General features: G+C 42.7%; 1 long non-coding RNA gene across 2 annotated transcripts; it reads right to left on the reverse strand.

Annotated features, from left to right (window-relative positions):
* Positions 1 to 2,109: 2,109 nt before the first annotated feature.
* Positions 2,110 to 9,030, reverse strand: LOC310666779. Of its 2 annotated transcripts, none has more exons than XR_014506030.1 (3): positions 8,952 to 9,030; positions 4,941 to 5,543; positions 2,110 to 3,243 (listed from the first exon to the last, which is right to left on the reverse strand). It is a non-coding gene; the product is annotated as an uncharacterized lncRNA (long non-coding RNA). The 2 variants fall into 2 exon arrangements; XR_014506031.1 differs by lacking the exon at positions 2,110 to 3,243 and having other exon boundaries at positions 4,133 to 5,088; positions 5,493 to 5,543.
* Between the last annotated feature and the right edge of the window lie 707 nt (positions 9,031 to 9,737).

Genomic DNA, 9,737 nt, shown 5'->3' on the forward strand with positions numbered 1-9,737 from the left:
ATTGGTTTGTGTGTTGGCTTTCACCTTTCACAAAGCCATTTGTTTGTTAGATTGGTTAGAATCTATCAATTAAGTTAAACTAGCACACTTTAATGGAGCTGATTTGGTCATGCTGAAGTCAATTTATGCATCTGGTATAATCTAGAACATAGATGTTTGAACCTAAGGGCTGGTTCACATAGACCAGCATCACCGATTTAACACAACAGCCTGAACTTTTAACAATGCCGGTTATGCAATGCTTATCAATTTACAGTAGTCAGATCATATGTTGCCAATCAAGTGCATAGAAATAGGTGGTGTTCTTGCATGTGTGAATCAGCCCTTACTCCTGCTGTTCAAATGTTTAAAGATCTCAGAGGCAAATAATAAAACAATGCACATGCAAATGGAATCACCCGCTGTCATGGAGGCTGCAGAAGATCTCTGTTACTCTCATTCAGTCCAAGGGTAGTTGGAGAGAGGTATGACTTCTGGTAGGGATGCGGGTGGCGCTGTGGTCTAAACCACAGAGCATGGGGCTTGCCAATCAGAAGGTTGGTGGTTTGAATCGCTGCAATAGGGTGAACTCCTGTTGTTTGGTCCCAGCTCCTGCCCACCTAGCAGTTCGAAAGCACATCAAGTGCAAGTAGATAAATCGGTACCGCTCCAGCGGGAAGGTAAACGGCGTTTCCGTGCACTGCTCTGGTTCGCCAGAAGCAGCTTAGTTAAGCTGGCCACATGACCCGGAAGCTGTCTGCAGACAAAAACCGGCTCCCTCGGCCTATAGAGCGAGATGAGCGCCGCAACCCCAGAGTCATCTGCAACTGGACCTAATGGTCAGGGGTACCTTTACCTTTACCTTTACCTATGACTTATGGTTAAAATGCAGAGGATTGTGCTCCACCCTTAAAGCCCATGGGAGAAAGAATACTATGTTTTCCAGCTACAAGAAACTATAGCTTGACAGGTTTTTAATATTCAGAGTCCGAGATTAAGCAGTGCTAGGAGTACACTCTTGGCATGAGTTTATTTTTATTTCATTTTTTTGTACAACAGCTTTGCTGGGTGTCTTAGAACTCTTTCTTCTGTCTGATTTATTTTCTCAGCATGACATGAATTCATTCTGGCTGCAAACAGAAAACATGTTTTAACGACTCAGTTCAGTGATGCTATCTAAATGAAAAGAAGCCTATTTCTGTTGGGGTAAGCGGGGGGCATATGGAACTGAAATCCTTACTGGGAGGAAAGACTGACAGCAATCTATTGCCCTCGCACACATCTAGTTGGGGTTCAAGAAGCTAATGCTTAGTTACTGAATGCTAAGAAAATAATGGGCTTTGAGCTATACAGACCCAAGCCCGAAAGCTAAGAACAAACTGCCCATTGTTAATTTCATAAAAGCCAGTGGTAGTGGGCGTTACTAATTATTTCCACGTATATAGTGTTCAGGGTGTTTTAGGTAACATTATCTCAGTCATCCTGATAATAATTTTGTTAGGTAGACCAGTATCCTCCCATGGTACAGGAGGGCATCTGAGACTAAGAGAGAGTAAAGAATGTAATCCAATGCACACTTATTGGGGAGTAAATCCCATTTAAATCACTGGGATTTGCTTCAGAGTAAGCATGGATAGGGTTGGGCTGTGACTGGCTTAAAGCTTCCTGGTTAAGTAGGAATGGAGAAGAATTTTGGAAATGGGGTTGTGAAATTAACTCAGACAGGATTTCCCTGAACCATCCCAAGCCAAGCTATCCTCATACTTTTAAAGATGGCCTCCTCTTGTGATTACCTAATGCCAGCCCTCTCGTCTACCAGCCTTTCTCTTCTCCTTCATCCCATCTTTCCTACATTTCCAAACAGGAGGGCTGGTGACTAGAGGAAGGAAACCCCCTGAGCTTTTTCTGGGAATTCTCCAAAAAGGCTAACAAAAGACCCAGAAACAGTTTAATTAAGATGAAGATGTTTTGCCCAACACTGCATCTCAGCTACTGTCTACATTAAATGAGAATTAAAAGGGGTTGGGGAGGCAGAGTTGAGCTCCAGTTTGACTGGATAATCAAACTGAGATAACTCTGCCTAATCCTAAAGCCTTTAAGGAACTCTCTCTCTCTCTCTCTCTCTCTCTCACACACACACACACACACACCATTTGCTTAATATTGTCCTATTTATGGTTTTGTCAATGGCCTTTAAAAAGCATGGCCAGTGGCTACTAACAGAGCAGAACGGCATAAACCGCCAGAGAATGCTCTCTTAAGAATCACACACAGTCTAATATCATTGACCTTAGCGACTTAGAAGAAGGCCAGAACATTTAGATAATTAGAAGTCAAAATGAATGAGGGTACAGCTTAATTAAGAGTTATTCTGACACAGGGAATCTCACAAGAAAATCTGGCTAATCAGGAACTGCAGATAATCATAGTTCAGGTTGGGAGAAACTGCTGCATTAGAATAATTACAAAGATTTATGAGATACATGCTGTGCTGCAATAACAGATAATGGCATTAATAAGATATTTCATTATACCCCCTGTACATCATTTAATTACATGGTGACAGTTTGTCTCGAGGAACTCCCCCCGGCCATTGCATCTTAAAAGCTAGTAATAATAAAATCAATCTCTGTCCTGAAAAAAACATTATTGACTAGGATTTGGAATAGTATAGACTACTGGTGCATCACGGTTCTAGCCTGAATACAATTTCTTTGACTCATCTGCTTTGTGACAAGTGGTTCTCTCCCTATCTACAGGATAGATATCTATCTACAGGCCTTGGGGGGGGGGGGGATGTATAGAACCACTTTGTTGAGGATCATGGTTTCTGAGGCGAGTCCCTATTTCAGGAATTTTTACTGTTTGGAACAGACATAATTTTCTTGTTACTTTTCTGTAGACCTCAGAAACTTTCCATGTTAGTTTCTGCAAACAAACGAACCACCTCTGATATTATTCAATCAGGTTAAATTTAATCGTACAAAATGGATGTGACCTTATTCAGAGACATAAAGCCAGCTCCACGCCTGGAGCCAAGACATTGCTGCAAATCATTTACCACTTTCCACTTCTTAGACCTCACGTCCCAGCTCCCTCCAAATCATATTTCACACTTTACCAACCCCTTTCCCCAAATAACCTGGATTTGCCATTTTCTTTATGGTATCAGTCAGCCTCTAAGATGGGGTTTGGAAATATGCAGTTCACAGAAACATGACTTATTTGTACAGCACCAGCCTCTTGGTAGAATCCTATTTCTTTCTAAGCAACAGGAAATATAAAATGGAAAAAAACAATTAAACCATGATGGTGATATGTCTGGATACAGTTTTCAAGCTGCTTTTTTTCCAGATCTGAAGATTTCTATGCATGTCCCATTATTTTGAGAGCTACTATTAATTTTTCTAAGATGCATTTATTTGCTTATTGATTGATTGCTGTAAATATATAAGCTGACCTTTGGCATAATGCTTCTAGGCTGACAAACATTTAAAATTATAAAAACACACGTAAAGACCAGGCACAAAGCAAATCAATAAAGCTGCAGCCACCACCAGCCAATAATGTAAAATCCATCAGAACCCATCAAACACAACTAAAAGCAACTACACAACATGCTGGAATGCTGGGGGAGAAGAAGGCATTTGTTTGGCATTTAAAGAATATCAAACACCCCATCAACACTATACATTTAAACTCGCATTATAACATTATAAGTCATGGCTTCCCCCAAGGAATTTGCTTCTCCACCCTGCCACCCCCACAGCATGCTCTCCAAATCCCCAATCTTTCGGAGCAGATTTGGGAGAAGGAACACAGAAGAGACGTTCTGTTGCACAAACAGAAACCCTTGCATTAAGAAGAAGAAGAAGAAGAAGAAGAAGAAGAAGAAGAAGAAGAAGAAGAAGAAGAGTTTGGATTTGATATCCCACCTTTCACTCCCTTTAAGGTGTCTCAAAGCGGCTAACATTCTCCTTTCCCTTCCTCCCCCACAACAAACACTCTGTGAGGTGAGTGGGGCTGAGAGACTTCAAGGAAGTGTGACTGGCCCAAGGTCACCCAGCAGCTGCATGTGGAGGAGCGGAGACGCGAACCCGGTTCTCCAGATTACGAGACTACCGCTCTTAACCACTACACCACACTGGCTGCCTCTCCAGTTGCAAACGGTCCATGATATATTAACTCCATCTTGTTTTCAGCAAGTTGTTTTGTCCCATGTGAACCAATCTTCTATTACCACTAATTTTTAAGCATAATAATATAGTAGTTTAAAAACCAGTAATCCAATCCCGCCATGGCATTTAGAAATGAACAAAGCTTTTTCAGTCAGTCTTGGTTCTCTATTCCAAATTTTCCAAATGGTTTCCTGCCACCACTCTAAAATTATTCAGTCAGGCCTCTACAATCATGTCTATTCATACAGAGAAACAATATTTTTTGGTATACATCCATATTGGTCAAAACAAATTTCCCCCCAACCATGATAATGGAAGATTTGCCCAATTATCTTTCATAGCACTTCCTAGGAATTTCTGGTGTTTATCGCAAGAGCTGAGTCATCAGTATAATGTTGCATTTTCAAGCCTTGTTTTCTGTAAGTTGGGGTGGGCAACTTTTTGGCTCCATGGGCCAGATCCTTATCAGGATCAGTCTCGTGGGCCAAATGTAACAGGTCGGTGGGAAGGCCTGACATCATGTGCAAGGTGCTTTGAAGTCCCTAAGCTGGTACTTCAAAGCACCTTGTAAGGCTAAATGCAAACTCCTTGGTAACAGCATACCCTCACAGTCTTCGCTTCTTTGCCCCACAGAAATGCCCTTTCATTTGACCTTTTTAAAGTATTTTTATTAAATTTAGCCCTATAACCCAAATAACAAAATAGAACTTCATGACATAAAAACCAAACCAAGGATGCCATGAGATATTACATTAATAAGAAAAAATAATAATTAAGAACCACCTTGAATTGAGCATGAAGTCAATTCAAGCACTTGAGTACTGGCTCTGTCTCCAGCAATCCACCCGCTCTCTGCTCCAAACCATCGCCAGTTGGCACTACAGTTGGCACTACCTTGAGGTTATGAATCCATGAGTGATGGTCGCTATATCTGAACATGAAAGAAAATATGTCAGCACTGCTGGGGATTTTTCTCTTTGTAGATAAGAAACTGGAGTTGGTAACCTGATAGATTGCATGCAAGTTTCACATACCGAAGAGATGAGGTTACATATTTGCTCAAACCTGTAAATTAAGATCTGCAGTGATATACAGCTGCTTTGAGTTGTTCCCAATGACAGTACAAGGAAAACAGCTGGGAAGTATGTAAACTACAAGTGGTTTGAAAATGACTTGCAAGTTGTTTGGGGTCATCGTTATTTATAATACTCAAAATATAACCAGTCTTCATATTGCGTTTGGGAAAACAGTCAGCTGATGGAATACAAGGAAATAACAGTTATATGAATGTGTTAGACAAAATGTTAATAAAAATGCATCAATAGCCATAGCTACCTCACTGGGAGTGGAATTCAGGACTCTCTTGTCTTCTCTGTTTTTCTGATTCTGAAAATGAGCAGGATAAATTTATAAGTTCTAATAGGCTGCCTTTGTTGTAACCTCTTGGGGCTAGCAAGGATATTTCCCACTCCTACAAATGCTGGTGGGATTCTTCCCCCTTTTATTGGCAGCATCAGAACAAGCTGCATATGGAGATAGGACAGAGGCAGTGTGTGTTATAGAAGAATACCTGATATAAGGCATTATAAAGCATTATGTGGTAGAATACAGGCAATGACCAATTTACATGGGTTCAGTATGTGTGTGGCAATGGACGTGCACATCGTGGCGACCCAGAAGTGGCTGGAAAATGGGGAACAATGGGCTTATGCGTGCTCTGCTGTGGCATGTGATGACCTCGAGACTGAAGAGGCCAGTCCCCTGTGTTACTGGAGGAATCACCAATCTGGATACATTCCCTGATTGGAAAGAGGGAAGTCCAGAGCAGTGACTATCTCATTGACACAACAGACAGCCCTCACAGGGGTGGTCAAAAGCAGATCATCGATTTTCTCAGCAAAAGTGAGCTAACGCTCCAATCAGTCCTAATGAAGCAGATTTACCTCCCGCAGCAGATACTGACTGGATGGTGGCAAGACCAGAATGGTAAAGCATGCAGAGATGCCACAGGCAGCTTCCCTTGTGGGTAGACATGTTAATAATGCAGTTTAAGCTAGTGTGTTGTCATGGTCAGAGTGCTGCACTAAGGGCAGGGAAACCCAGCTTCAAATTCCCACTCCCCCATGAAGATCACTTGAGCCAGTCAGCATCTCTCATCACAATCTAGCTAACAGGATTGTTATAAGGAAAAAATGGAGGAGGTGGGGACTATGTACACTACTCTGGGGTCATTGGAAAAAGTCATAAAGAAAGAAACACGTTTTCACAATGCACAGGGATGAGGAACCTGTGGCACTTCAGTTGTTGCTGGACTACAAATCCATTCATCTCTGACCATTGACCATGCTAGCTGGCACTGATGGGAGCTGGAGTCCAACAACACCCCTGTATGACTAGTTCCCTCTTGGTATACAATCTGAAAATGGCTATACTTGCCCCACCAATTCTGACATTCTCTGCTCTAACCCTCCTCTAACTCTCCTGCCTCCATAGAACTATACAGGCTATGATGTCAGCAAAGGAAGCAATTGTCTGAATTCTAAACCCAGGGTTTGTAGTCCATTTGTGTGTGCGCATGGCACATCCCTGGCTGCCAGAATTTGAAGATGAATTGAATTCTGCGTTGGCTTCCTGCTGCCTTTTAGGGGGATAGTAAAAAACAAATATGTGCACATTATTAAACACCCGATGGAATATGTGCAAAGTTGGAGAGGGTGGGTGTGTGTGTGTGTGTGTGTGTGTGTGTGTGTGTGTGGAGCAAGAGGAGGAAAATGTTGCAGTCAGTTTCTGGAGCAAGGTTGCTAAAAGAAATAAGCAGTGCTGCTTTGTAAACAGAATCCATGTTGCACCGTTACAGCCATGCTGTGCTTCATAACCTTACATGGCAAAAGAAAGGCTACATTACAGAAAAGAAAAGAAAAAAAAAACCCTTGGAGGTAGAATTATGAAACTCTGGGAGTCAGTTTCATTTCTAAATGTCATGCTGTTGTGGTTCTCAGCCCAGTCTGTTCAGTGTCTGCTTTATTCACATTGTCCTTTGTATGGCAAAAGGATCCGCTGCCCACAAGAAATGTAATACCCCCCCCCCATGTATTGGAATGATTGGAGGGCACCTGAAATGTTTAGATAAATGCTAAGGTTGCCTAAACAAGAGTGCTGCTTGAATAGGGTTACAGAGACGGGAGGAATGCAAGCTCAATGCAGATAACTGGGATCAAAAGTAAAATAAATAAATAAATTCAGGAACCCTGGGAGGCAGTCTCTTGGATACCAGTGGCACAAAAGGGATCTTTGTAGGAGGGAGTCCTTTTCAGTTACAATAGACCAGGCTAGGCGGGCAACAATCTTTTTGTTTAAAAAACAGAGACTAGAAGCTCAATTTACAACGTGTTTAAGATGGAGTCTTGAAGGCTGCAATCCCAAGTGAAGCAAAACTCTTGCTAAAGACTCACTTCTGAATAAATGTGCCTAGGATTGGTATCACATGTCTTGTGCCTCACTTGCCCAAGATCTGAATGCCTGCCCCCAGCTTGACACATCACTCCTCAGAAAATAACCAAGTCCCTGATTTTATTTATAAAGGCCTGTAGAGGTACTGCAGCTTAAGGAACCAGACAGGAAAGGGGAAAGATTGTGGGCAGTGGGGGAAATGGCAGGAGTGGGGAAGAAAGTGTGATGAACATTCATTTGTAATGTTTTGGAATCCGGAGTTCTAGAGAGCAGGGCTGGGGAGCCTTTTGGGTACAGCATTAATCTAATATTGGCCAGCTGGCTACAACTAAAAATGCACCTGTGATTTCTTTCATAGGCACACTCTCTCCAACAAAGAATTTGATGAGAGGCTACATATATGGTTAACCAAGCAGGTGGTGCCTGGCTGGGGGATGATTTATTGAGGAAGTAGAAGTTGGCATTTTTCCTGCTCTCAGGTTCTTCTCCTGAAGTGTGATGCCTTATGCAAGGCTGGGGAGGGGGGGATCTGTTGCCTTCCAGATGTTGCTGGGCCACAAAACTCCCATAATCCCTGAGCACTGGCCATGCTGACCAGAGCAGGTGGGAGTTGGAGTCCAGCAAATATCTGGAGCGTCACAGATTTCCCACCCTGCTTTAAAAAATGGCACTACTGGACTGAACCAAGACAAGCTTAAGAGAACAAAATGCAAGATCGAAATGTGGCTGATGGGCTTTGTTTAACTTGGTGGTTCACAAATCGTGCAAGTTTGCCCTGAAATGTATTTAGGAACTCACAGATCTGATCACTGGTGAAATCTCTGTGTTATGCTCCTTATGGGTATGCAGAAGCATGGAACAGGCTTGCATCTCCCATCACCAGGGAAAAAGCCACCCAAATCAGTCTTGCCAGCTCTTTTACAAATCCTCAGTGGAGAAAATATGTTCAGACTTTGGATGCAAATTTATTGTAGTCCCCTTTCTCTTTCTTAGGAAGTTCTGTTGGAAACAGACTGCTGGAAACATTTATTCAGGTTCTACTTGGGGAAAAAGCCTTGCATTTCCTCCCTAGGCTTTGTGATTTATCTCCTGCATTTCAAGGCAAATTTGCATAACACTCACTGAACTCCCATCTTCAGAGATGCTGGTTTCCCTCTAGGTCCAAGGAAGGCAAAGCAGCATTTGATGTTTCCTTCTTCACAAGTTGGGAGGATCAGCAGTATTGGACTGAGGGGGTAAGCTCTCTGAACTAATTTTAAATTCATCAGTCAGCAAGAAGCAAGCTTGTTCTGTTTCAGCCTCCTAGGGCTCAGCCTATAGGATGCAGGGGAAGTTTTGAGTTACCTTAAATCTTAGTCAAGTAAGGACACTTTGGATGATACTGCTGATATATGCAGCACTTTCCATCTCTTCCAGGTAAAGAAGAAGAAGAAGAGTTTGGATTTGATATCCCTCCTTTCACTCCCTTTAAGGAGTCTCAAAGAGGCTAACATTCTCCTTGCCCTTCCTCCCCCACAACAAACACTCTGTGAGGTGAGTGGGGCTGAGAGACTTCAAAGAAGTGTGACTGGCCCAAGGTCACCCAGCAGCTGCATGTGGAGGAGTGGAGACGCGAACCCGGTTCCCCAGATTATGAGACTACCGCTCTTAACCACTACACCACACTGGCTGTCAAATTCTCCTCCAGCAAACCTCCTGCAAAGAAAAGCATAAATTTGACATCTGAAGTTTTCCTGCATCTGCATGCTGGAACAGCTTCACCTGATTTAATTTCTGTTTGTCATATAGCCATTAAAGGAACAAGAGTCCAACAAGGGGGAAAGCTTCACAGGTTCTGTTTGAATGACCATTTTGCCATTTGCTGGCCATGGGAAATCTGGCAACATACAACTTCTAACCTATGGTCTATTGGTCAGCCCATGTTCTGTCACATACAGGGCTCAGGTTTGGACATTCCACTGCAGACTCTCAATACTGATGTTAGTTATGGCATTCCAGATGCTAAATCCAGGATTGCCTAGAAGTTAGCATAGTTTTGGGTGTCGCCTAGGGAGAGGTAGCATCCATCAGTGGTAGCATGTTTGCTGTGGGATGCCCTCCTAAGAGAGGTTTGCCCGGCAGCCAATTTTT

This window comes from Podarcis tiliguerta (genome assembly GCF_965153285.1).
Source record: "Podarcis tiliguerta genome assembly, chromosome: 1".
NCBI classification, from domain to species: Eukaryota; Metazoa; Chordata; class Lepidosauria; order Squamata; family Lacertidae; genus Podarcis; species Podarcis tiliguerta.